The sequence below is a fragment of the Phalacrocorax carbo genome, chromosome 6 (assembly GCF_963921805.1).
Source record: "Phalacrocorax carbo chromosome 6, bPhaCar2.1, whole genome shotgun sequence".
NCBI classification, from domain to species: Eukaryota; Metazoa; Chordata; class Aves; order Suliformes; family Phalacrocoracidae; genus Phalacrocorax; species Phalacrocorax carbo.
This window is the reverse complement of record NC_087518.1, coordinates 38,335,151-38,361,984: the sequence shown is the minus strand read 5'-3', so window position 1 is coordinate 38,361,984 and position 26,834 is coordinate 38,335,151. Positions and strand designations below refer to the sequence as shown.

The 26,834-nt window shown below is 36.3% G+C and overlaps 1 long non-coding RNA gene across 2 annotated transcripts in view; it reads left to right on the top strand.

Annotated features, from left to right (window-relative positions):
• Nucleotides 1–819: 819 nt before the first annotated feature.
• LOC135313918 (uncharacterized) overlaps nt 820–26,834 on the top strand; it is a 66,526-nt gene continuing 40,511 nt past the window's right edge. The window contains exon 1 of one of the 2 annotated variants that reach the window (XR_010373414.1): nt 820–1,204. This is a non-coding gene — a long non-coding RNA (uncharacterized LOC135313918). The remainder of the gene's footprint in view (nt 1,205–26,834) is intronic. The other variant, XR_010373413.1, reaches the window with a different exon arrangement.

Genomic DNA, 26,834 nt, shown 5'->3' with positions numbered 1-26,834 from the left:
AAGATCGAAGAAGAAATAAACCTGCCCAGAGAGGAGGAGGGACACAAACCCTGACAAATCTGTCATACCTCTACTTTCTGTGGTTCTAGGAAAACATGCATGTGGGATTTGGGAAAGGTCTTTTTAATAAGGGTTAATTGGAGAAGTATGTCACACATGACTGAGTACCTTTTCAAATTACTGCTCGTGCTGGCGTAACTAAATCAGGCAAATGACAGAACACCAAAATAGGTGTTCTGTTTAATCTTTATGGTTTCATTATTCTCAAACTGACCAAATATCAGCAATTCTAGATTTTATGGAATTCATTTCTTTTTTCAAAATATTAACAACACATCATAATATACCCCAGAGGTCCAATAGGTTCCGTAAAATCTATTTTCTGTTGTCACTTGAATTACTAGTCTAGGCTTTGGAACTGTTGGATTAATTTGTCTGTCCTATGCGATGCAAAAACTCGAGCTAGACAATGCTGATATATATATCCCTTTCTGGGCTTTAAAAAAAAAAATCTAGAAAAGAGAAAATAACCACACCTTAGCTAGCCAGTATAGAGTTATTCCCGTAAAAATCACTGTATGGTCTATAACAGTGTGTTACACTAAAAGTCAAGTCCCTATCCCTGAACCTGAAGAAAGTCACTTCAGTTTCTCTGCGCTGCCCAAGTTAACTGCAAGCATTTCCTGACACACAGAACGCAGGCAGAAAAAGGAAAAACGTCGACACGAGAAAAGCACAGCTTCCAATCCCCACCCACCAGCTTCAGTCAAAGGGATGACTTCAGTCCTTTACTTAACTAATCCTGCCACTGTAAAATCCTACAGTCATTCTTCCACACATAAAGGGAAAACGGACTCACTAGGAGGACCTAGACTCTTTCGGCTTGAACTGTTAACCAATGGTGGAAATGCAAGAATGCTGAAGTTGTGCCTTCAGAGCCAATAGAGTGGATTTGTGTGTCCCACATGACTGTGTTTCCCCTGTCTTTCACATGGGCAGTATTTAGTTCAATTCAGAACTGCAGATAGTATAGCTTGCAGAGCAGCAATGGGATGTCTGAGCACAAGTGGCTGACTTACAGGCGTCTTCAGGAAGCTCATTTGTACATTTCTCCTGAATAAACTGGGATTCTGCACCCTTGACGTCCTCCTACCCTCCTTGTCTCTGCGGAAGGAGACAGCGACCTGCACAGCACAACAAAACTGTGAGTACATGGTCTATTTATTTTTATTTTCACCCAGAAAAGCAAATCTCTTAAAATTGTCAAAATGCTATGTGCCCTAAATCGATGGTTACTTTTTCTTATGGAATTAACAAGTAGCTAAAGTACTAATCAAATTCAGAAACATTTCTTGCATGCTTCAATAAAAGGAAAAAAAAAAGAGAGGAAAAAAAAAAGAGTTATCCTCCAGGGCAGTGCCTGCATACACACTGCATGCCACGCTGCTTCCTGACATAGCCAGCATGCTGCTTTGTTCATAAAGAAAAACAAAGACAAAAACCCCTACACATGTATGTTGTTCACTTTTATTTGTACTCTGTGTTTAATAAGGCCTGATCTGTCCCCAAGGGGAAAAAAATAAAGGCAAACTTTAACTCCGCCAGCAAGGGCAGCCCAGACTTTCCAGACATCTGACAGTTATTATAATTAGCTATGAAAGACAGCAAAGACACTTTGGGGCAAATAGCTCTTACGTTTGGAACAATGAAGTCGAGCAAGGTTCCCATCCCACCCCTTCCACGGGGGGAGGGGGAGAGGCGAGCCAACGGGGGGAGTGTTAGAAAAGGGTTATGGCTGGACTGAAAAAACACAACTAGTGTAATATCTAGACTCACTCAGCACGAGGAGAGGCTTTTTGATAAGCAACTTTAACTACCTCTAGATTGTGGCTTGCATTCACTCAGATTCCTGGTGGGGTGGGAAGGGGTGTGGGGCTCTTCGCAGTATAACGTCAGAAGGTCGGGGTGGCGGGGGCAGCGGGGACGAAGGGGGCAGAAAGAAGAGACTATCCATAGCAAGAGATATTGCAACTGCTTCCCAGAGCTTTGCTGACCAGATCTCCTTAAGCCCAAGTTGCTTTCTGGGCAAGATTTATGAGAGTTCTCAAACAGAAGCAACAGACAAAGCAGAGCTTTTTTTTTTTTTTTTTCCTTCTGCTTCTCCGGAAAAGAAATTGAACCCAAATGGATAATTGTATAATAAGAAGCACTGATTTGTATTTTTGTTGTGTTGTGTCCCCCCCCCATATTCATAAGACCTTTATTAAGGCCTTTTCCCCACTGCCTGCACGCTCCTTCCCACCGCCCCCCCCCCCCCCCCACCCCCCCCAAAAGTTAGATTCTGAAAACTACGATCAGAAGAGAAAAAGCAAAGACAATAGAAACCTGACTCGGTCCTGGCTGGGCTGGATCTCTAATAAAGCATGAAGTGAAAACAGTTTCTAAGTGAAAGATGAGCAGACTTCTTTTAAAAAAAAATATTAAGTGCAATAAGGAGAAATTGTTGAAAGACTCCAGACGCTACTAATTATGGCTTAAATAAATCTTCCTGGACAGATGTTTGCTTGCTCCCACTGCGGGGAAGGGAACGTTAAAAGAAGCATTTTTTAAAAAAGGATTTGCCGTGAAATTTTTACATATGATTTTTATTTTTTTAAATACACCATTTTATTCTTTGTCTGCCCTCCTGTTATCTCCCCCTCCCCCAACCGCCGCCCACTGTGAGCTGAGACACCTGAAGGCTAGACATAATGATCAACAGAGCGCTGCTCTCGCCTGTCTGGATTCCAGCCAGATTTTTTTTTTTTCCCCTCCACAATCAAGGAGCCTGCACGCAATGCACGGCAAACCCCTTGCTCTGCTATGTGCAGATCAGACAGAAGTCTGAACTGTGTTGCAGAAAGATTAAAGACAAACACAAGGCTTTCCTCCTTATGTCAGCCAGACTCAGTTTCAACTTCATTATGATTCACAAAAAATATGAAATAAGAAACTCTGTAAACATATACGCACATTATTGTACAAAACATGCGCATATGTGCACACACTTTCCAACACAGTGTAACTAGGGGCATCCGCTGTTCCCATTTTACAGTGGTTTCTACTCTAGCTTTGCAGTCAATACAGTATTTTGTTAAGTTCATGCATCACTTACATAATTTCCATGTAGCTCTCAAATCCTATGTAAAGATCTTGTATATGTATACAATATATTACATAAAGGCAAATAACTAGTGTACAGAGAAAGGCAATCAAACTGAAAAACATATTTGGGTTTAGGGAGATTAGAAGATCTCCTAGACATTATTGAGGCAGTTTTAAAGAAGGTGGTAATGAAACGCTTTGCGAGTAGGTTGTCTTCAAACCGAAGAAGGGGTGCGTGGCAGGGGACTATTTTAGTTAGCTGGACTTGCAACCCCCAGCCTCCCTGTTGCCACAGCCCAGAGAAATGCCGACTGGCCCAGTGTCATCGTGCCAGAAAGTTGGTCTTGGGAATGCAGTACTCCCCAAAATAGTTGCTCTCCATTTGGCGTGGTTATGGGTGGGGTTAGCAGAGACATCCAGGGAGAAGGGAGATTCAAAGAATTCATTCTATTTAATTTTTAAATGTATGCTGTGCAGGCCTATTTTCTAAAAGTTCTGTGGAGTTGCACTGTCTTCTGGTACAGATTATGGTACAATACACATGGTGATTAATCCTTGCTTTTCCATACGGACTTTGGGTGAAAAAGACTTAAAAGAAAATACGTTTTCATACACACATGCACACATACGCACACACACTGCTTTTAGTTTACTCCCTGAAAAGTCTTAAACCATATCTTAGTCACACTAACAGGTATCTTAATAGAAAGATAGGAAATATTTTAGCTTTTTCCTTTAATATTGCCAATAAACACTATTTTAAAAAGAACCCAGCATAGGTATACCATAAATTTAGTCTTGTAAAGAACTTCCTTTCCAAATAGCAGCAGACACATACAAACAAAAGGTTGCATGTAGTGGCAACAATATCCACAGGCAAAATAGAGATTCTAGAAAAGATATTTCAGAGAAATAAAGAGAATCAATTAAGAGCTGTGATAAAATTTCTATTCCTGTATATTTTTTTTTAAACAAGGGATTTAACACTTTTCTGAAGCAATGTTTTACACACCTTATATGAAATATACAAGCTAACTCAACACAGTGGTCATATATGAGGCCTATATACTTGTAAATTACATGTATATGCATATACACAAGTTCATTAATATTAAGTATTACTTTCTTTTCTACTTTTCCTGGCATATTATGCTTGAAAAATAAAATTTGTCACTTCTGTTTCACAAATGTATTTCAAAATAATGCCTGCAGCTACAATTTGAAGTGCCTTTATTTTCTTAAGGTAATGACAACAAACAATCATATTTTTATCAATTTCCTAGAGACTGAAATCCTATGCAAATCAATTCCTCTAACCTTCAGAAGTGATTTACACACCACCTTTTATTAGAAGGTATATTTCTACAGGCAATTTATATATTGTTTCTCAATGCAAAAGTAATGACTAATCACATAAGAGCTAAGCATTAAACCCGAGCATATGAATACAGGGCCCTTGACTCCATGTTTAGTTCAACACACTCCCCTTCTCCCAGTAAAGTCTTTTGGGTTTTGTGAATGCTGGGTGTTCAGCAGCTCTGACTAAAGTGGGTAGGAGATACACATGCCCAGCTTTTTTGCAAATATGGCATTATCCTCCAGCTGCTATTGTCCAGACACCTGAGATTTGGAGCTTTTACACTAGGTTTTTACACAAAAAGCTTATTTATCTAAATCTGAAATATTCTGACCTGTGTTTTTTTGCTAACTTCTTTAAACTTCTAAATCGTTTATGTTGAAACAAAGCAATCATGGAAGCTCATGCATAGTTATGATTCCATTTCTTAAAAATTTGATGTCTATTACAGCTCATCTTTCAGCCTATGGCCTCCAATAGGTTGTGCAAACTTCATGGTGCTACTTGCACAAACTCCAAGTTCTAATTGCTTTTTTTAAACTCTCGTCTTCCCTCTTACCCTCATGCTTCTTCTGTTGGGTCTGCTTGTTTGAGCCTTTCCTAGTTCAAGCAGAAGTGCAAGTTTTAGGCATAGGAATAAAGTGCTCAGGATTACTTCCAAAACTTTCAAAAGATTGGTTGTTCTACTTACACCTTTACACAGCAGAAGTAACTTGAGACCCTACCAGAAACATAGGCAGTCTCAATAAGGTAACAGGGTCAAATGAGCTCATGTGTTACAGATAGGAACAGAACTGCACACTGCATTTTTATAGATAAAAAGCACAGAGTGTTTTAACGTAAACAGATTTCTGTTCGATATTTTGGCAAACTGTTGCAAAGACCAAACTACAGCTGAGCCAAAATGACTTTCGGCGTGGTACAGTTAGACCAGATGGCCACGTGTTCTTTTCTTATTTAGATGAGACTTTTCCTTTCAATAACATCTTTCTTCCTGACCTGCTTAAAAATTCCAGCGAATGAAATCAGCACAGGATTTTCAATTCTAATTGACCATGTGCAGAGGAAGGGCCAGTAGAGAAATCAGTAGGGCCATTGTAAGGCACACTGCATCAATCTCCCCTTTGTCCTGAATCTTTTCTAGCATGAACTAAAATAATTAAGAATATTTAATTTATATTATTTGTACAGCAGCAAATCTAGTCGCGTTCAGGCAAAAATTATTGTGAGCTCCTATTTTAAAAATGCATGCAGCAAGGAATATGTGTGTCTCTCAGATACCAGACAAACAGGTACTCAGCATCATTTAATTGCCAAATATATAAGAAAAAATAAAAAACCCTCAAGCAAAAAGTGAACAAATAAAAAAAAGGAAAGGTGTGGGTGAATTAAGGCATGAACTGATTTGCCTTTTCTAATGAAGTCCGAAAATATGAAGGATATGGTACTTCTCAAATTAAAAAAAAAAACAACAACAAAAAAACGAAAACCCCCAAACAACACCCAAACACATCCCCCCACGACATTTAAAAAATGTCAGAAAAATGTAATTTTCCACATCCAAAATTCTCACCCTTAAAACATTGGTAATCTTCAATTGCTATTAGCTTCACTACATAGATTTTACATAGAGTTTACATAGACATACCTCACCCACACTATGTGGGTTGATGATCACAGTCTCACTTGTGGCTGTGTGATCTTCATGCAAAGTACATATCGTAAATACTGTATATATCACACACAAACATTATCTACAGAAATATGCACACAGCTGACATAATTACAATTTTACCTACTATTTTATTTGGATTTAGTGAGATATCTGTGGAGTAATATAACAATATTTACCAAGATTCAACAAGTATAGTATGCAAAAGATGCACGAGGTCCTGCCCATATATTTACATAACCCATGGATAAGGTAAGTGAGTAAAATGAATCCTTTAGAAGAAAAGGGAGGGGAGAGAAGACCAGTTGAAAGTAATACAGAGCAAGTTTGGTTGTGGGATTTTTTTGTTTTGTGGGTTTTTTGGGATTTTTTTTTTCACAAGGGATAAAATCAGCAACAGATTTATTATTCCTGTGTATTTTGTACAAATTTCCACTACTAGTCATTTCAGTTTAACATTATGCTTGAGTGGTTGACGGTTACAGATTATCACTATAAACTTGAATCAAGAAATGGCCAAAGAGCTCTGGAAAATAATTTCTGGAAAATAATTATGAAAATGGATTCGATAAGATATCCCTCTTTTTTTTTTCAGTTGTAGCAGGTTTTCATTAAAATCACAATCACTTTTTAAATGGAAGGTGAAAAACAATCTAGGAGAAAATGCAGTGGGCAACATGGCCTTTGCTATATGGCAAGCATGCAGTCCAAGCAACATGTGCATGAAGAAACATGCCTGAGAACATAAAACAAAGCACAGACTTTGGGACTGGGCAGGCAGACATGGTAAAAGGTCTGGTTTCAGCTCTCCAGCAAGATGCTTTGTAGCCTTGGGCAAATCATTTAACTGCCTGGCTTCTAATCTACATCATATTAGTAGAATTCAAGCTTTGAATTTGGATTATTATTGTGAGGTTGGCATTGAGATACCACAGTAAAGGGTACTAGATACACCTCTGATGCTTGAAAGGAATATAAAATTCCAGACAGAACAATAGCCTTTGTTGTTATTAAATCAGGTCATTTTTGGTGTGGTATTTCTATAACTAGACAAGGTACAAAGTCTGTTTCTCAAGAGGTTCATGTAACCCATTTCTAGCTTAATTTTCTTAAGTTTTTCATGTACTTCAACATTTACTTTTTATTTTTTGCTAATATGCAACAAAACATCAGAATACGGGATAAACAGAAGACACTACTGCATCTGTAATGGTGCCCTGTGTTCCAATATTCAACATAAAGTGCTATCATGCAGGGCCTAACGCTAAAATGCTGACTCCTGTAGAGTAGTGCCTTCTTTAACAGACTGTCCCATGGTACCAGTGAGACTAACTGCAGGCCAAAAAGCTGCACTGCATGACCAGGAGTACCAAACCCGAGCCCTAGACATTAACTAGCTCCAGTATTTGTGCACCAAGGATCTCATATTGTAACAGCATTGAGCATATTCTTACTTCTAAAGCTTGAACGCAAAATAGCAAACGACTTCCATGCTCAAAGTTCAGCACATGCTTAAAACATCATGCTGAAATAGGTCTTTAATTTCTACAGAATCCTTTACTACAAGAAGTAAATACCTTAGCTGCATTCTGCCCCCTTTGCTGGCAGACATTATATTGTGCTCCCATTTTCACCTTTCTGTTTCTGTTAATGATTCTTTGATTCCTGCCATTGAACAGACTGCGTTAGAAAACCTGAGGCAGCAACTCTAAAAATCACTGCACAGAAACAGAAATCAGTGGGCATAAAGATGATGAGGTTTCACAGAAGATATTTTCAGGTCACCATTTTGTGACTAACTGAAATGATGGTGTCATATACATGGAAATGAAAACTTTGGTTTCCCTCCATTAACAAATATGAGGGATCTCTGTGTGAAAGAAAAGAAATAATTTTCTGCTGAATGTTTCAATAAATCAATATTCATGCACAGTAGGAAAGAAATACTCAAACTTTCAGCCATCTTTTGTTAGCTCTGTTCAGGAGTTGTAAAAGTTAAGAAAAAGGCAATGTGGCAGATCTGCTGGCCATCTCAGTGGGTTTGCAGAAAGTTTGAGACAGTGAGAAGTGTGCGAGAGGAAAATATCTTGTGTGGAATTATGGCCTTGTGCAGTGCTCTGAATGAGGAGAGGAAGTCAGCAAAATGTGCATGGTTACACGCAATTGGTGGGCTGCATTTCACCAGCCTACTCGTACTGTCAAGGCTCCAGGCTATATTAGGAGTCTATCCAGTCTCTTAAGCGGGGATGTGGATAATGGGATCAGATAAAATGATTAAAATCAGTTTGGTCTCATGATTTCAGCATAATAGATGTAAAACTGAAAGACTGAATTGTATAATAAAAGTATAAACACCTTTTTATGTTTACCTCTCTATTTTTCCAGTTTAGAGAAATAATCGATGAGGGTTTTTTCTTTTGTTTTTTTATTTTGTTTGAAAACACCCAAAACCCCTCCCCAACGATAGCAAGAAAGATTCTTTTCTTGCAGCATCCAAGTTGAAACTGGTTTCATCTATCCAAACAAATAAGCTCAGAAGTTGTAAAAAACAAATTTTATACTACATCCGATGAAATATTTTACATGAAGTCTTTAGTTAAGAAGCTTCAGATAAAAAGGATGCATTTAAATTGTTTACAGAGTCTGATAACTGCCTTTTTTTCAGAAGTAAAAATCTGATCATTTCCCACAATGTCTTATCCGTACACTGAGTTTTTGTTACTGTTTCCCAGCATTATTTTTCAGTCCATTTGAAAGGGAATAATTTGAAAGGGAATAATTTGAAAAACAGAGGATTTAGAAAGATGAGAAGTCTAGCGAATGACAACGGTGAAAAAAAGCAATTTCCAAAGTTGATTAAAAGACATAGAAAGGGTTAAAATTTCAGATCTTTATGTAAGAATTAAAAATGAAAGGAGAGTTAAAAAGGGGGAGAAGGGGGGGAAGAGCTAAGCTGCTGGTGACTTGAGTGTTTTTATGGATTACTATGTCTTGAAAAGAAGAAAACCAGAGTTGTAAGATGACACTGCAGGGGTTGTCTGGACTTTTCACCGAGTGTAAAGTCTGTTTAGTCAGTGTCTTAATGCCTAATGCTGACCTTTGCCCTCTTCACTCCTCCCTGCTCCAGGTGCAACATTTTTGCAAGTGCTTTAACATTATTGGAAAGTTTGTGCAGGTTTCACACGCTGCAAAGTGCACAGAGCATTTTACGCAACAACATCCATTACACACCCAATATCAAGGCTTAGCACCTTTTTTTATCCTAAGTACACACAATGATTTGTTTTACAAATTTTCCCTTATTAGTTATTACTGCACTAAATTAATAAAAACAAAAGCTTCTTTGTAAGGGTATTCCATTTGCATAATTCTATACAACAAGATACAAGATTAAGATTAAATTATGTTGCATACTCCCCAGCACTGTGAAATATAGCAGGAGTACACAACGTATACCGGCAATGCTATTGATCTCTCTTAAATTAATTCTCTTTGCTATGGATATGGAAGACAAAACCAAAAACCATTGCTACAAAACAGCCAAGGCCCTTCAGCTGATTTTCCTCAGAAATAAATTGATTTCTTATACAGTTATTAATTATATTGGATGGATATACATTTTAAAGAAAAATAACAGTTTTACAGACTAATAATAAAAAGAGCTAAACTACATAAGGTCTGTATAATTTAAATTTACAAAAGTAAGGAGTGTAGTAAAATGTATATTAAGTATGAGATGCTATAAATCATACAGTTGTCAGTGATGCAGATAATATAAAAGATGGCACATGCATATGTAATGTTTATTCATCTATGCCTTATATTTAGTAGATGGTTGCCAAGATTTCTGAGGTCTTGCAGTTTGACTTTGCTGGGGAGAAAGTATAAGCTGGGTACCATCACCTTTGAGACCATTACAGATTTTGTGTTGTTTCCAAAAAGCCTACCATGGGTGCTTCCTGCCACTGTGGGCAAGGAACCCAGTTTTCCAATTCATATTATGCTGCAGGACTGACGGCTTCTTCAGATGTGGATCTGGCATTTAAAATCCAGAAGTTTTCCACCTTGGAATACCATCAACTAAAATGCACTCTGTACAACTGTGGTATAAAGCTCACTGGAAATACAAGACTGTCCAGCACATGTTTCCTGCACTGTGTGATCTATACCAGCTAACTATGGCTAAAAAATTTTTTTTAGAAATTATGATTTAGACATTTAAAAGCTTTAAATAACTGACTTCCCCCACATTCCTTCCTCTGAGCTATGCTGCAAGATGTTCATTAAGCTGAAGGAAAAGAAAAGAGGAAAAGGATTGATTTAAAAGAGGTGAATAACAGCAGGTAGTCTTTATGGGCAACCCTACTAGTCAGAACTGTCTAGCCAAAATAACTCAGAATAACACCTCTTCTAGGTATGGCAATACTTCAAGGTGAGACTTGCATAAAAAGAGGTCTCACGAGGGTTTACATTCAGGGAACTTCCATAACAAAGCTATGTTTGGATCTAGACTAAAGCATTTATTTTACTGGATTGTCTTTCAGATATGACAAGCAGCCTACGGCATACTGTGTTTTTCTAAAAGACTATTCTGTAGTTTCCCTATGACATCTATATAAAAAATAATTTAGACCATCTTCATTATCTAGATAGTTCTAAGATGTTCAGTTTTGGAGGAGTTTTCTTCTGTTAAATAAAACATGGATCTTACTATACTAGTTTATTCTAGGAGTAGGTACAGGTCAAGGGATCAGGATACCCTTGGAAGTACCCTGAAACATTTTTCTTATGTTCTTTGATTTCATTTGTAACATTTGGACTGCAAGAGAATCAAGAAAAAAAAAAATGAAACATCGTTTATTGCATGACAGACTATTTCCAGAGCTGGGCAGCTTTATCTCAGCACAAAGAGTGCTCCTGTTCACAGTGCAGCTGCTAACAACTCCTCAACACTCCTTGTTTAAGGGTAGGGTACAATTAGAAGTCAAAACTTTAAAGCAACCTGAAATGTTATTATTGTAGCAAGCTATGCAACTGGATTTGATTTCTAGCCAGGCTGTATCCCTTTGCTCCTGACACTGTTTACAAGACATATTTAGTGCAGGTGGTACTCTCCTTAATTTCACTGAAGGTCAAGTGTACTTGTCATAATTGTGGGGTTTTTTTGCACAGCTGAGAATTCAACTACTACTATAGACTGAAAACAGACATTGTTTCTGTGAAGGAAATGTATAGTACTGAAGAGTTGGGCTTGAAATAAACAGAATGAAGTAATTTTTCACACTGTTTTCTCTGACTATCTCATCAAGACCATCACTTCTGAGATTCCTGTGTGTCAGTGGAAGCAGACATTTAGGTACTTACAGAACTTCAGAATCCTTTGTCTGGAAAAAGTGGTTTCATTTGTTTTGCTTTATGTGGCTACTGTGAATCTTTTTCAGGACTACAGTCTGAGAGTTGTTCTTATAATGTTTGTAAATGGCTGATTTTACAACAATTTGTAAGTTTAAAATTGAATAAAACTGAAATTAGTCAAGTTTCTAATTTAAGTAGAGAAAAAATAGATAACAAAAAATATAAATTAATTTATTTTTCTGCTACTTTGGAACATCAAAGTTATGTCTTTCAGAGAATACTCATATAAAGCTTATTCACTGTAAATTCTAGAATGATTTGTTAGAATTGTTACACACCACACAAAATCTGCAGAAAAAAATAACATAGTAGAAGTAGAATATTATTCTTGTGTCTTGATTCTTTATCCTTATGAATTATCAGCCCCTTCCATATGCAATAAGTGCACCTAATATACAAGAATTTGTCCACTGAACCTGTTTTTTCTGTGAATACATATTTCCCTTCTCCTCTAACTTACAATCATTCCTAATGCCTTCACTACACAATTTACCTGAAGGAAGGAAATTAAAGCAAATCATCTTTGAATTCTGTTTGGTTTTAAATTTCTTTTGCATGCCAGTTGAAACAAGCCTAAACAAAACAAAACAACCGAACAAACAAACAAAAAAAAACACACAAAAAAATCAAACCCCCCAAAAAACCCAGATGTCTCCTGTAATTCTTATATACCTCAGTCTTGCACAACACTTGAAAAACAGCTTTCTCCAGTAAATGACTCCTCATATATCATGGACATGGAAGAGAAGAAAGCCTTCTTTCCAGATCCTGTGCAATATCAGGATCAGAGCTCAGGTGTGCTCCAGAGCATCACTTCACAAACTTCACAGATTCCCCTTATGAAATCAATTTTCTGGTGAGCTGCTTCTTACCCCTCTCTTCTACACCCATCCAACCTACTTCTTTAAACCACTCTGCCCTTAATTGCTGTATTCCTGTGCAAAGAGTGTGTAAGATGTAAAAATCAGAATCAGTTGCCATAAATATGAAAAGTTACTCTAGATGGGATGAGATTTTTTTAAATTTTACTTAAAAGCATAAATGCAAGTTAAATATTGCCTCAAATATTTATATTAAAAATACACAAATATTTTTGTTACACTGACACAAGAAAGGTTAGGACTTGAAATCTACATTTTCACTATTAGTGGAAACCTCAAATAAATAAGCAGCTTGCAGTCTGATCAGTCTCTCTTTCACAATTTTCCTACTTCCAAAATTAGAGATAAGTTTCCTCAAAATACAAAATAGTATAGTAAAGCAAGCATTTTCTCATTAAATTTCAGTGAGTCAAAATACGGGACATCATTACTTCAATCTGTGGGATTCATTTGACTGTTTCTAAATCCAAGCTTCCTCTTTCTTCACCTCATTGGTGAAGACTCATGCACTTTATTTTTTAGTTTGATTTGTTTATTAAGTTTTACTGTCTTATTTTACAGTTAAATCCATATTTCAATCCTACAAAACACATCGCTAAAAAAAGAGGTAAAAATATCCCTCTAACTGATATCCTCTGCCAGTATTGTACATATGTTCAGGGAATAAAGTTTACATAACTTCATTTAAAGAGTCATTCATCATGACTATTCTATCAGTAACAGTATTCTAGCTGAATTATTCAGGCTGATTGGCAAAATTTGGGTAACTCAAGACCTTTTCCATGAAACAAACAAACAAACCAAACCAAACCAAAACCAAAACAAAACAAGCTCGAACAAACCTAACAATCTATTGGTCATGTTAACAAAGGAACTGAAACGTGAGTTACTTAAAAAGCTGATAAAGTTCATGTTCTTTTCAAAACGGAATTAAGAATTTTTTTGCTGAAAGATGGGTTTAAATTTATACAGTACAAAGGCTCCTGAACTTTAAGGAAGAAATAGGTCAAAGGAAAAAAGGACTAACACTGAATGTGCATCAAGTTCATGAATATATTTCTTGGTTGCTTAACTGTGTGAGTTGGATCCCCAAGGGCAATGGCAACACACCTGCACCCATGCAGGTCATTTTGTAGCAACTAGCACAGGCAATGACATTTAGCATTATCCCAGCAGGCTTCAATGTGTTAGGACTCCATCATGTGTTTCCAACATACCCCTGGAGGAAGGAGACTGATTGCATACACAAGTTATGACAACATCAAGGCCACTGAAATCACCAAAGGGACTTGGCTGAATTCACAAACTTTTTATTGTATTAAGACCTAGCCCTCTACTCTGTTCTTCAATGCCTCTCTGCTGGGTAACACACAATCCGATGTCTAGGTCCTGTCCTTTTCTTCCCTTCTTTGGGATTTATACAGAACAGACAGCAATGATTTCCTGCTGGATGTCCTCAGGATTCACTGCGTGTTTTGGACATTGCAAAGGGAGAGCAGACAGTCAAGAAAATTTGAGACTTTTACAAGAAAGGGGGTTGTGGCCTTTGGCAACAAGATCTTAATGAGCTTCCTGCTCCTTTTTTCTTTAGCTCTCTACAAGAGGAGGTGGCAAGCATAACGAAGACTAGAATTGTGCATCCCCCCTTGCCAAAGATTTGTCATCCAGTATTTTTAAATTTAGAAACTTCTCTTGGCTGGCATTTCTTCTCCTGCACAAATGTAAAATAAGTGAGGTTAACATAACACGAAAGAGAAATGTGGGGGAGACCTACTTCTCAATTGTTCTGTTTGAAAACTCATACTTTATTTCATGACAAGCAATAAGATTCACTGAAAAAGGCATTCTGCATTGAAAGATATTGGGCATTCTTTATTATATGAGGCTACTTCTGAATGAAGACCTTCTGTATTGTTTTCTATTACCTTAAAAAGGCCTCAGACTGTACCAGCTGTCTAAACATATTTACAGTCTCTCCACACTGCTGCAAGCCCACTGTAGTGGAATTTTTGTAAGGGTCAAAGGTAGCATAACTGAAGAGGTTTTGTTTTGGTTTGTTTTTTAAGACACAAGAAGTAGCCATGCATTTTCTGTAAACATAGCTACACGTATAGCTGGCTCATTCTAGAAACGTTTGTTAATCTAGAGATACAACCTTTCTGAGTGACTGCTAACCATTTGGCAAAGTTGGGTTTTTTGGTTTTGTTTTGTTTTTTTTTTTTTAATTTAGTGCTACATTCTGCAACTTGCTTTTCACTTACCTACTTTGTTCTCTACTGCCCTTCTTTTCCTTTTTTTTTTTTTTTTTTGTAAGATGCTAGTTGAGCCACAAAAGTAAACCCTGTGTGTCCCGCTCTACTTGCCAAATTAATTTTACGTTTACTTACTCATTTAAGTTTAGGGGGGGGTGGGGAGGTGGCCAAATGTTTTGGATCAGATGATACATCCACATCTGAAGCCAGGGGCTAAGATGAGATCAGATCAAGTTCCTAAAAGCAGACAAGCAATTACTGAATAACCAATACAGCATATTTATCACTTGAATCAATTGCTCAAAATTTGACAGTTAATATCTTTTCTGAAATTGCTATTTGGAGGATCCCTCCCCCATCCTCCAGGAAAGACATCTGGCTAGCACTGAATGGAGTTTAGTGTTTGAACATCCCATCTGGTTCCATCATGTTAACACATGATTCCAAGTCATTCAAGAAGTATGAACAATGGATATTGTATTCCATATAGTGCCATGTGGATTTAATCTTTAAAAGATGGTGGCACTGTAGAGCTCAACCTTTTAGTGAAAAGTCAAAACATTTCATGTACTGAAAACTTATTTCCCAGAGCCTCAGAAAAGTCTCATGTTTTATCCTACTCTAAGAATGACAAGCAGACAATGTTTCCCCCATACAGTGCCATTCCCATTCTTACCTACCATAATACCTATCTTGTTAAATCAAGAACATATTTCCTAAACATGGCAGTGAAAAGCAACATTAAGACAGACTTTTTCCACAAGAATATTCATTATTTTTGTCCCCAAAGTACTTCCACATTGCTTAAAAACAAATGCAGAAGTTTGCTATGAGGCAAATGGAATTTGTGTACCTTTGCCTTCCAGAGCTGATAAATCTACCTTTCACTGAGATTAACAAAATCTACAGTATCTCCAAAACAGTGTTCTCTTCAACAGAGCAGCCCTAACCTGTCTCACTGATGCTGAAATAATGTCTCGTTTCTCTCCCTCCTCTTAAATAAAAATTCAAATTTCATTTACTACAATTTCTTATTCAAACACCTCTTTTAAATTTATTTCTTCATAAGGATGACTGATCATTGTCCTCTAACACTAAATAGGTATTTTCTGTATTTATAAAAGGATTCCTAGTAGAAGCAAATACTCCATAAGTGGTTTGTTATGAAAAACTAATAGAAGAGATTTCAGACTGAAAGAGAATCATAGAAACTTCAAATGTAAACAGTTAAGTAAATATCTGCTAGCTGTCCTTTAAGCCACCCAGTAAAACTAGATTGCTTCATCTGAGCACTTGGGAAAATGAATTAATTTTACCTGCTAGGACAAGAAGATGGGGACGTAAATACAGAGATTAGGGACAAAAAGATCTTTTTAGTGGAATGAAGCAGGGCAAACATTTTGAAATTTACACAACATGTGTGATCATGTAATTTTTAAGTCAGATTGCTGAATCTCAACTCACATTTTATTTTGGGAGTTAAGATTCTAGAAGATTTAATTTCTCATCAGAAATCCCTGGACCAGGAAGAGGGACTAGTTTATCTTCAAAACTGTGAAGCCAGAATCAGTGCTGTGTAACAAGACATTATAGATTTGGCTGACGAGAAAAGACAGGGAGAATTCTGTGGAGGCTGATAAAGGAGATTAAATTACACCATCCAACTTTTTCTGAACTCTGTTGAAATGTATCCTTTCTTTAGTGTCACCATAATTACCAGTCAGCTCACAGGCTGAAGTTAGGTAAAAGTGGGCAAGAAATGCAAAGTGGATCGCATGACATCAGAATTTTCACACTGACACCTAGATCAAAAGTATTTAAGAGGCTACTGATGATGCTTAAAAGATCACTTTGCATTGTATGGAAAATTTGTTTATGTGCTGTGTTTCAGTTGACAAAACCTATCTAGAGGATCAGGACTACTGTATTTAGAATCAGAAGGGACAATGGAGGAAGAAATGTTTACTTTATGGAAGCGAATGAGTTCCTTGTGGGAGCAACTGGATAAGTTCATAGCAAAGCTGGGTTGAAGGTTAGCTGTATCAGTTGGGGATTTCATTTTAACCTATAGAGATCATATAGACTGTTAAACCAGTGGATAATAAGGATTCAACAGTGTAACCTCTAGCTGATTACAGCAGGGAAGCCCCTGAACTCCCTAATTCATAACAAATATAAAATGCAAGACTGGAATAGAGCTGATCAAACTTTGCTGGTTTTAATATAGTGTCTCGCTGTTTAAATGATTAAATCATTAATATATTGGTGATTCTGTTCATTCATGACCACCTTGGTTTTACAGAACTAAGTCATTTGACAATACTACTATCAACTCTTTACAAGTAATTCTGGTTAAGCGTTAATTCAGCACGGATTTATGCAAGCTGTAGCAGACAGCCTGTGTAAGAAAGTCTTCATAGTCTGTTCATCTAATTCAAGTGCTCTGTCTAGAAAGGCATTGCTTTCGAGTGCTCAAAACCTATTCATTCAGTTCCTTATGTTGGCAGGCAGAGTCTCAAAACACACAATACGTTTCTGTCTGTAATTATTAACCTAGAAAATGCTAGGTACCTCCCTCCATCATCTGTAACACCTGAATTACTACAAGCACTTGTCATGCACTAAATAGAAAAAGGGACACTGAAAAATGGAGTTTCAGGAAACTTAAGTCCTAAACTGAGTCTGCCCTAAAGGCGCTTTTAAAAGATTTTCGATTTCTGTGGCCTTAAGACATGAAAAGCGTGCAAGGTCCTTGCTTAAAAAGAAACAACTGACAAAAAATCCTGTCTTCTAGAATTTAGACAGTTGGTTAAGTCTTGTTGGTTCCATGTAAGCATTTTGCACAAGTTGACATTTTATAGTGGAAATGTTTGACTTCTCAGACAATATCTAGAGTTACACTTGGTTCTACTCACATTCGGTTTCACTTAAGATGTAGCAATAGTTTCCAAAGGAGATAGAAATCGTTTAAATGCTTTACTGCAAGTTAGATCATGCTGGCCTAGCTAGACAACACAGACCTGGTGCCAAATGATTCTCAAAAGAGTAGCAATACATCCATATAAGAGGGCAGTAATACGTTGCCTCATGGAACTCTTGTTACTACATCAGTTATTCTTTGATTTGCAAGAAAGTGTGGAATATTAATGGTAATTTTTTAGTTCTTGAATGGTGTAAGGTGTATTTATTTTCTAGAGCATTGTATTCAATCATCTTGCTCCTACCTATGATGTTTACCTTCACAAAAAATAGAATGCCTTCACAATTCTATTCTGCATTGGGTGGGGAGGAACATCTCAGCAGTTTTGTTTAAGTTTCAGCATTAAGAGAAAAATAAGTGGCTTTACTGAATGTGCCTACTCTTGCTGGATATCTACATAGAGCTACCACCATTAACTGAAACTAATGGGTAGTCCTTATATGAAGACTTGCAAGGGTAGTCTGGGTTCTTACTTGGACTTTGATTATTTGTAACTCATGGAGGCTCTAAGTGCATTATGATATAAATAACTAAATTTAAACTTAAATCTCTTCTCCCTTAATTAATGCAACTAAGATATTTGTGCACTGCAGACATTTGAAATCTCAGTCCCTCCCTCTTGCTAATACAATCTTGCTTTCCACATATAAATGGCAAGCTGCCAATTAGGGAAGTGCATGTGCTGCAATGCAAAAGAAAATAAGTAGATATGTCTGTATGTATTACCTACAAGTCAGAGTATTGGCAAGTGCAGCTGGAGTGAAAAACACTCCAAAAAAGCTAATTACAACTCCAGTCTTTATTATTATAAGTGAAAGCTTTTGTGAGCTAGAGTTACATTCCTCACTACATCTTGTTGCTTGTTTTTAAGTCTACTTTGTTTTTCTTCTTCCACTGATTCAAAGTCTTGAAAATACATTATCAAGGCTATTAAAACAGCAACTATAAAAAATTATTACAAGGCAATTTATCAAAACTATAGAACAAAGAACAAAATTCTCTGTATTCATTCCATTACCTCTATGGGTGAGCCTTCTTGTTGCTTTTAGCCACGTGTAGATCACAATTCCAATATAGACACTGGAATTTCATTTAAAAACCTAATAAACAAAACCTGTTAGTATTGATCAAAATATTTTTATAAAGCTTCCTTTTCCCCTTCTTGGTGAAGGAAAGTACAAGTTACTGGTGAAGCCAGCAGGACACCCAGATTCATATGGGCTCCTGTTGCAGATTCAGAATGATGTAACTTGAGAAAATCATCATTTATTCCCTGACTGCCGGGCAGTGGTAAGGTGTATTAAGATTATTTCCTTTTATTCATTCTACTATAAAACAAAGAAAATTTAGACTATTTTGGACATCACTATACAGTAACAAAGAAATCTAAGCAGTTCTGTATGGCATATCATACACAGTCATAAAATACCCTCAAAAAACCTGGCAATGGTAATCTTAATCAGGATACTGATGAAAACATACAAAATTAACAAAACAAAAACCCCAATATGTTCTCTCTCTAGCTGTATTTTCTGTCCAGGAACTGTAAGTGTCTTGACCATCTACAAGGTCACCATATTTGCTGAGCCTGCTAAAATAAAAATATAATGAAAATTATATTTTATTCATCCTCCTGTCTAGTTAAGAATGAGAGACTTAGCATAACTAAATTTTGTGGGCTCTGTGATCTCCACATGACTGTGCAGCATTCTCTTCTGATGAAATGCTTGGCATCTTCTTGTGCCACACTACTCAGCATAAGCTGCTTTTCTGTAATTTGTAGACCACTTCTGTACAGGACTGTTGCCATTTTTCATTGCAAAAGCAAATATATGAAGTGATAGAACTTTTAGAAATTGAAAAAATATGTCCTACTTTTAACTTAAGATACAGTAGCATTTCATCTTATAGCTTTGCCAGTGCACTTGTTAGTAATGTGATGTGATGTGTCATGTAAGTTGAAGTGAATTTGTTTGCCTCAAGGATCAAGTGCCACTTCTCACCAAAAACGTAAGAAGATTTCACTTCATGTTTGACTCCTAATTCACAAGTAGTGCAGTCTTTGAATATCAGCTTTTCTGTCAAGCTGGAAGATGGTGATTCATGAAGTTAAACTTCATTTTTAAAGAAAACTCCTTCAGAAAACATTTCTAAGGATTAAAAGGGAATTTATAGTAAAAAACAGACATATTGACTCCAGAATAGCTGTTTTCCATTCAGCAGCAAATTATTTTAGGCAGATCTCTTCATTCTTCCTAAAGTTCACTGAAATTAAGTGTAAAACAGAACTAGTTTTGAAGTCAAAGCTTTGCGGGCTGGAAAAAATGAGTTTTCTGCTTACCTATGGTCATGAAATATTTATCAGGTAGCCATTTTTTAAAAAAAATAGCAACGAATGATATACTGTAATTAATTTCTATATGTGAAGGTCTTCATATAAATTAGCAATCTAGCATTCAGTGGTCACATGTATTCAACACATTGAGTGACGTTACTTTATCTCACCCTCATACAAGCATAACAACAACGTGGCCTCCCACTAAGTTATTTAGTATTTAATGCAGTGGACCAGAAGTACCTCAAAGTTGCTTGGCATAATTAACAACCCAAGATAGCACTAAAGGCACAATTTGTGGGGAACTTCTGCAAGAAACCCTGTGTGCAACGGTACCTACTCTGTATTTTTAATTTTAAAACATTTTAGTCCTATTTGGGCAAGTGTAACGGCTTATGTGAACTTTTCAAATTAAATATCCAGTAAAACCTTTAATAAAAAATAAAAATGCCCTAACCAGTCCTGCAGATAAAGTATTTAATTTTAATAATAGAACTATCACATCCCAGATCCAAATCCTTTCTAAGGTATTTTGAAAGAGAATTGCAATTGTTAAGAGGTATGCAAATTTATTCAGGGGAGGGGAAGGATGACTTTTGGACTTTGATTAGTGTAATTTTGGGGTGAAGAGGAAAAGAAATGACAGAGTCAGCTCTGTATTTAAAATCATTCTTTTGCTGCCAGAAGATTCTGCCATCACAAAATAGGCAATACCTGGAACAAACCAGACAAGATAAAGGCCTTCTCAGCCTCTGCTTATGACCAGAGCTAAGGAAATGCAGAGCTGACAATGGGCATCAATAACCTTTTCCCAGGTCTTTGAAACCTTCATCATAGTTTTATAGATAACAAGGCTTTTGAGATGCTACTCTTGTCGAAAAACGTCTTCAAAAAGTACCAAAATTATGGCAGGCTGCCATTTTCCGAGTCATGGAACTGTGCTGTTTGGATGTCAGGCATTGCAGGGAACTTCTCACACAGAGAAGCCTCAGGTTTCACAGGAATTTGGCAGAATACCCAGCTATTAGCAAAGCCTTCACCTTCGATTTTAAATCTTTTTAAGAGGGCTAGATATAAACTTGGAAGGAAAAAAAAAGAGGGAATGCTTGAGAGCATCTGTAAAGATTGATCTTTTGAGACGTGAAATGAAGGAAAAAAAAACTCCTAGTAAGCACAAAACCTGTATGTATTTTGAACTATCTTAATATTTAAGACAAATCCCTTAAAAGAAATTTTTCACTGTGAATCATGTATTGGACTTGCTTTCATTGGTTTAACACTAGAAAGTTGCCTCAGAATATCAAAAATGCTGATTGTTTATTACAGCGTCATAAAAAAAGCATATTGTCCAATGAAAGATATAGTTATTTCTTTACAAGGACAAACCCCATAAAATGAGAAAGGCTTTTATGATTAAAAGAGCAAAAATGCAAATATTTAACAAATATATATCTTCCTCTATCAAGTGCAAGTCAAGCATAAGGCACTGTGCTTCGTAATAAACATTGGAGATTGACTAAAATTTCTGCTGATTTGATGGGAGTCTCATCAAGGTTAGACATCTCCAGATTTAAAAAAAAAAAGTAATCAATAACACTTGGATACACTCTACTTTTTATATACTTCAAATCATTCTGATAATTTAGGTTGTTGATTTTTTTTTTTGACAGATTTTTACAGATGGTTCTCTATGCATTTTAAGGCAGAAGGATCCATATAAAAATTTTAAGAAATAATTGCTAAAAATATATAATTACACATTTAAGAGGAAAAATGCTATTAACGATCAATCAAATAAAGTAACAAAAGGAACACAGAGCAGGTTTCAGTTCACTAAGACCTACTTGTGTTTGCAGAAATTCTATCTGGAAGCTTGCACAATGCAAAGAGTCATAGCACTCTTCTGCAATGTCAGAACTCAGTGTCATGAGGTATGATTTTGCTGTATACAGAATTATTTAAAACTTTTTTCCCAGTTAAAAGAATTAAAATGAACAGTTAAAACCTCATCAATGAGCCAACATCACCACAGCAGGCTATAGTATCTGCACTGGCAGTAATATTTGCCAGGGCACGTGCTGTTCTGCCACCATTATCAGAGGGACTTGTGATGGAGGAACAGAACCAAAGGCCAAATTCTTTCAACCAACCAAGACTCTGCTTACAGCAATATATACTCCCACAGGTTTTCATTCCCCTCCCAACTATGACCTTATTGCAGGTGAAGGGCAGATTTGAATTCTGCAAGTGAAACAAGATGGAGAAGAAACACTGAAAAGTATTTCATGCCCTAACTTGAAGGCATGAGCATTACCATGCTGATGTTTATATATGCTAATTTAATTAGTAAAATGAAGGTATTATATACCATACTACTTACAAGCAAGACTCACTGCATGCACCAAAATACTATTCAACATACTGTGAAGAAAATTATTTACTAAAAATTTCTTGTTGAATAGCATGATTTATATACTCATGAAACAAGTTTGCCATATCACCCCACTTCCTAGACTAACTTTACTCAGGGAAAAAATATTGTACAGAGCTTGGCAAAAATGAAGAATGTAATGCCTGTGGTTTTCTTATTTAACAAAAATCCCTTCCTGTATCATAAATGAACGCTTCAACTACACCTATGCCAAGTGTACAAACTAATAAAAGATGAGATCTTTCAAAAAAGAGAGAAAAAAAGAAAAAGTGCTGGCTACTTACAAAAAAGAATAGAACTTGCTGTTTGTGAGAATGGGAAATTATCCCCATTCAGAAAAAAAAAAACAGTGGAAGAGGAAAGTATCCTTGACCTTTATTTTGTCTCCCTAGATGCTTTACTATAGAAACAAAAAATCCACTTATTTAACTGGTCACATTATACTTAGCTTACCTAGAAGAAGTAATGCTTCTGGAAAGAAGCAGCCCAAGGTAGTTATAAAAACCTTTATGAGAACATTTAAGCAAACAAATATCCCATTTCATCATCACATATTCCCATCTCGTGGCTTTTAAAAAAATACAGGCATTTGTTTTTACAGGAGTAAGAACATAATACATGCTGGATTGATGAGTCTGAGTTTAAACTAGGACATTAAGCAATAATAATAGGAGCAGGTATTCCCTTACTCCTCTTCTGCCAAAAAAAAGATGCAACTCCTTGCTAGATGTTATTACTGCCTCCTCTGATTGACAGTGGTGCATGTCAATTTGAGTTGCTTGTGCTTGAAATGGGTATTGCAAGAAATTTTACTTTTGTTTTTAATTTGTTGTTGTACATAAAGCAAGAGTCTTTCCTTTCAGAATGAGCATTTGGAGTATTGGCATTTCTCTCTCCTTTTTTTGACACTACCACTGACTATCATGTAAAGAACGCACAGTGAGGAATCCCCTTCTTTGCCCCTCCTTCTCAATCCCTTCAAGGACATATGACAGAGAGAAGGACTCCAGAGAGCCCAGAGCCTTCTCCACTCCGCAGCATCAGCCAGCTCTTTCTCCTGAAATAAATGCAGTAATAAGTGTCTGCCACTTTACAGAGAAGAATAATTTTAAAAAAAATCTTTTAATGTTAGCAGATATCCTCTGTTCCATATTTTACAAACAAGAAACCAACAGTTTAAAGCATTTTTTAAAATTGAATTTCTAAGGTCAACGCCATTGAAATTTCACTGCCTGAACTCCCATATCCTATTGGCAATCCATAGCTTTTACTACCTGTGGGTAACCCAGAACATTTTTTCTTTTGCACTCCTTCCTGGAAGCCTGGAGAGCTCCTGCACATAGTAGGGTGAACCTTCCAAGATCTGGCTAATACTAATGTGGTAAAAGTAACATTTCAGGCAAATTCTTTAAGTCATAATCCATCTGCATGCATCTATTTTCACGCATCCACAGTAACTTCAAGCATTTTCACCTATACAATCATTACTTAATTTGAAAGGAGTATGAATGGGAATACCGTCTTTAAATTGTGTACAAAATTAAGCTATTGTGTTTTTTTTTTAAAAAAAGCAAGCTGAGCTCCCTAACTTCGGTGAATTAAAGGGATTTGCGAGACAGTTCCTACCTTAATGTGAAGCACTATAAAAATAAACCCTTAGAATATTTAAATAATAGTCTGGAATGTAATTAGAAACTTTAATAATTGAAGTTGAATGCAAATGCATTTTCCTTCACTTTTCTTCTAGTTAGGTTTCTTATAAGGAGCCTACTGCTGAAACAGAAATAAGCTTTTCTTTACCCTTGAGTAAATTAGACAATCAAAAATATTTTAAAATGCTGGAGAAGGAATGATCACAAACACACACAAAGACAAATATGCTCAAAGTAATTAAATATCCTAAAGGACAAAAAGAAATATTGTGTTAAAAGGTGTGGTATAAATCAGGGTACCTACAGTTACTTTGAACCTCAGAACTTTAACAGAGTGGACTTTGAATAATACCCTATATAAAAAAAGAGGGCCTTAATGATTTTAGAAAAAGGCATAAGATGATACTTCCAACACAACATAAAATAAACAGGAAATATAGATAATATCCTGGAAACTGCTAGTTATCAAGAGACTTTCACTTGAAAACTATGTACCTATAAGTTTTAAGATAACAAAATTCTGCTACTAATACCCAGTCCTGTTAGGACTGTAGTTTCTCATATTAACAGCTTTTAAATTAAACTGCCTCTGTATCAGGAACATTATTTTACATTATTCTACTACTTATTGTACCTGTTAATCTCTCTGAAATATGTATTTAATCAATCCACACGTACTAGTGCACACAACACAAGTCGTATATAACCTGAAAATTCAAGAAATTCAAACTGTACAATGATGGCTCACCTTTCTTTCTAAAAGAAGCACCTTAAACATGAAAATTTCCTCCTTAGTTATGCAAAGCATGCATCAAAAGCTGAATACAAAGATTAGGCCTGATATGAAAACTCTCTCTGGGATGGGCAACTGAAGATATGCAAATTTTATTAAGAAGACTTGTATATTGTTTTCTTTTTAATTAGAGGAATTTCTAACCCTAGATCTATTATGTGCAGCACATAAACACTTGATTTTGAAAGGTCCCAAATAAATGAAAAATTCACACAATTTTCCTCAATGCTCTGCTAGATAATGCAACTATTTTTTGTGGTAAAGAAAATGCACCTTGTCCACAATAAACTTCCCTCGGGAAGTGACTAGTAACTACAGTTCTGACCTAGGAAAAAAACTTGACAGTACCTTACAGTTATCCTGAAAGCACACCTTCAACAGTTGTATTTTTGACTTTTTCTTATTACAACAGTCATTTGAAGTGACATCTGAAATGTTTATTTGCAGTAAGAACCCAAGCACTTGTGTCAAGTAGTGCCACATTCCATAAGCTGTCTCATTTAAAAGCTGTAAGTCTAGCTAGATACTGGTGTGTATGATTCAAGGTGACGGAACTCAGTACTTAGCAGGGGAAGGAAATGCATTTAGAAAATAAAAAGAAGTCCAGTTATGAACTACGGAAATATATAACCTCATTGAGTCGGATGGAAAAAGCCTATGCTTAAAGTTAGGTACAAGTGCTCAGATCTTTAATTTAATCAGTCAACAATAAAAGTATATCTGCCAGTAAATGTTTTAACCTGACAAAGTATTGTAAATACTGTATCTTCTCCTTGGATATAGTCTGTTGCTTTCATAGTATTAGCTACAGTCAGTGGGAAAAATAAGTGAAGTTACAGGATACAATGTTGGGATATCTTCTTTGAATTTACTGAATTCCTTCCAAAATGCCTTATGGACAGACTATTTAGTATTCATCGCCATGCTCCTGTACAGCAACGGCTGTAAAACGTACAGAAAAGGAAAAACATTAGCTCTACAAGTAGGCTTATTTTGGCCTACCTTGTAATTTTTAGTAGATGAGCTGTTAGGTGTTCTACAAGAAAAAAGAATTAGTTCTAGTAGTTAACTGTAAATTAAATAGCTAAATTAGGGATTTACTCTCTAGCGTGTCTACGAATCATTGAAACAAATACACTTTTCTTCTTTTTTCAAGGTCAGCACTGAGATGACATACAGTCTGTATTACACAGTTGTATCATATAATTGACATGCCAGACGATGAACACATAATTCAACAAGCTCAGATTTAAGATCCAGCACAAACACGGAGTTAAATGGGCTTCCCAGTGCTTCTGAATATTGCACTCAGTCATTGCTGCTCCCTAGGAAAACAACCACCCCCCCAACCACTCACATAGAAACCTCCTCCTTTTCCTCCCCCTTCAACCTCTCCCCCCACAATGTAACCCAAAAACCAAAGAAAGTCATAAGTATGGCAGGCACGGGCAAGACTGAATTTTTGTCATTGCAATGTGGAGTTCCTGAAATGACCTTAACAGCTCAGTGAGATAAATAACACTGCTCTGGTTTTACACTGGTACAGAAGAAATGAGGATCTAACTCCCCTTTTGTTGTTTAACTGATTTTAACGGGAGGAATTGGGGAGGGGGAGGGAAGGGTTCCCAACTACTTTCTGAAAAGGTACCTTTGAAGGGAAAATATAGTCTCCAAAAAGGAAGAAAATAAAAAGCTTTTCCTCAAGTTTCCTTTCATTTCTTATCTTCCTAAAATACATATATACAGTTTGTTCCAGGAAATGTCTGAAATGCCTTCTGGTAGCTTTTAAATAAACATGAAAATCTCCTTTTGAGTTCAAAGAGTTTCAAATAATGATGGGGGAAGCGTTCTTGGACTATCACACAGATGTAAACAAAGGTCAGGATCCACTCTCAATAATTAAAATGCATTATCGTTACTTT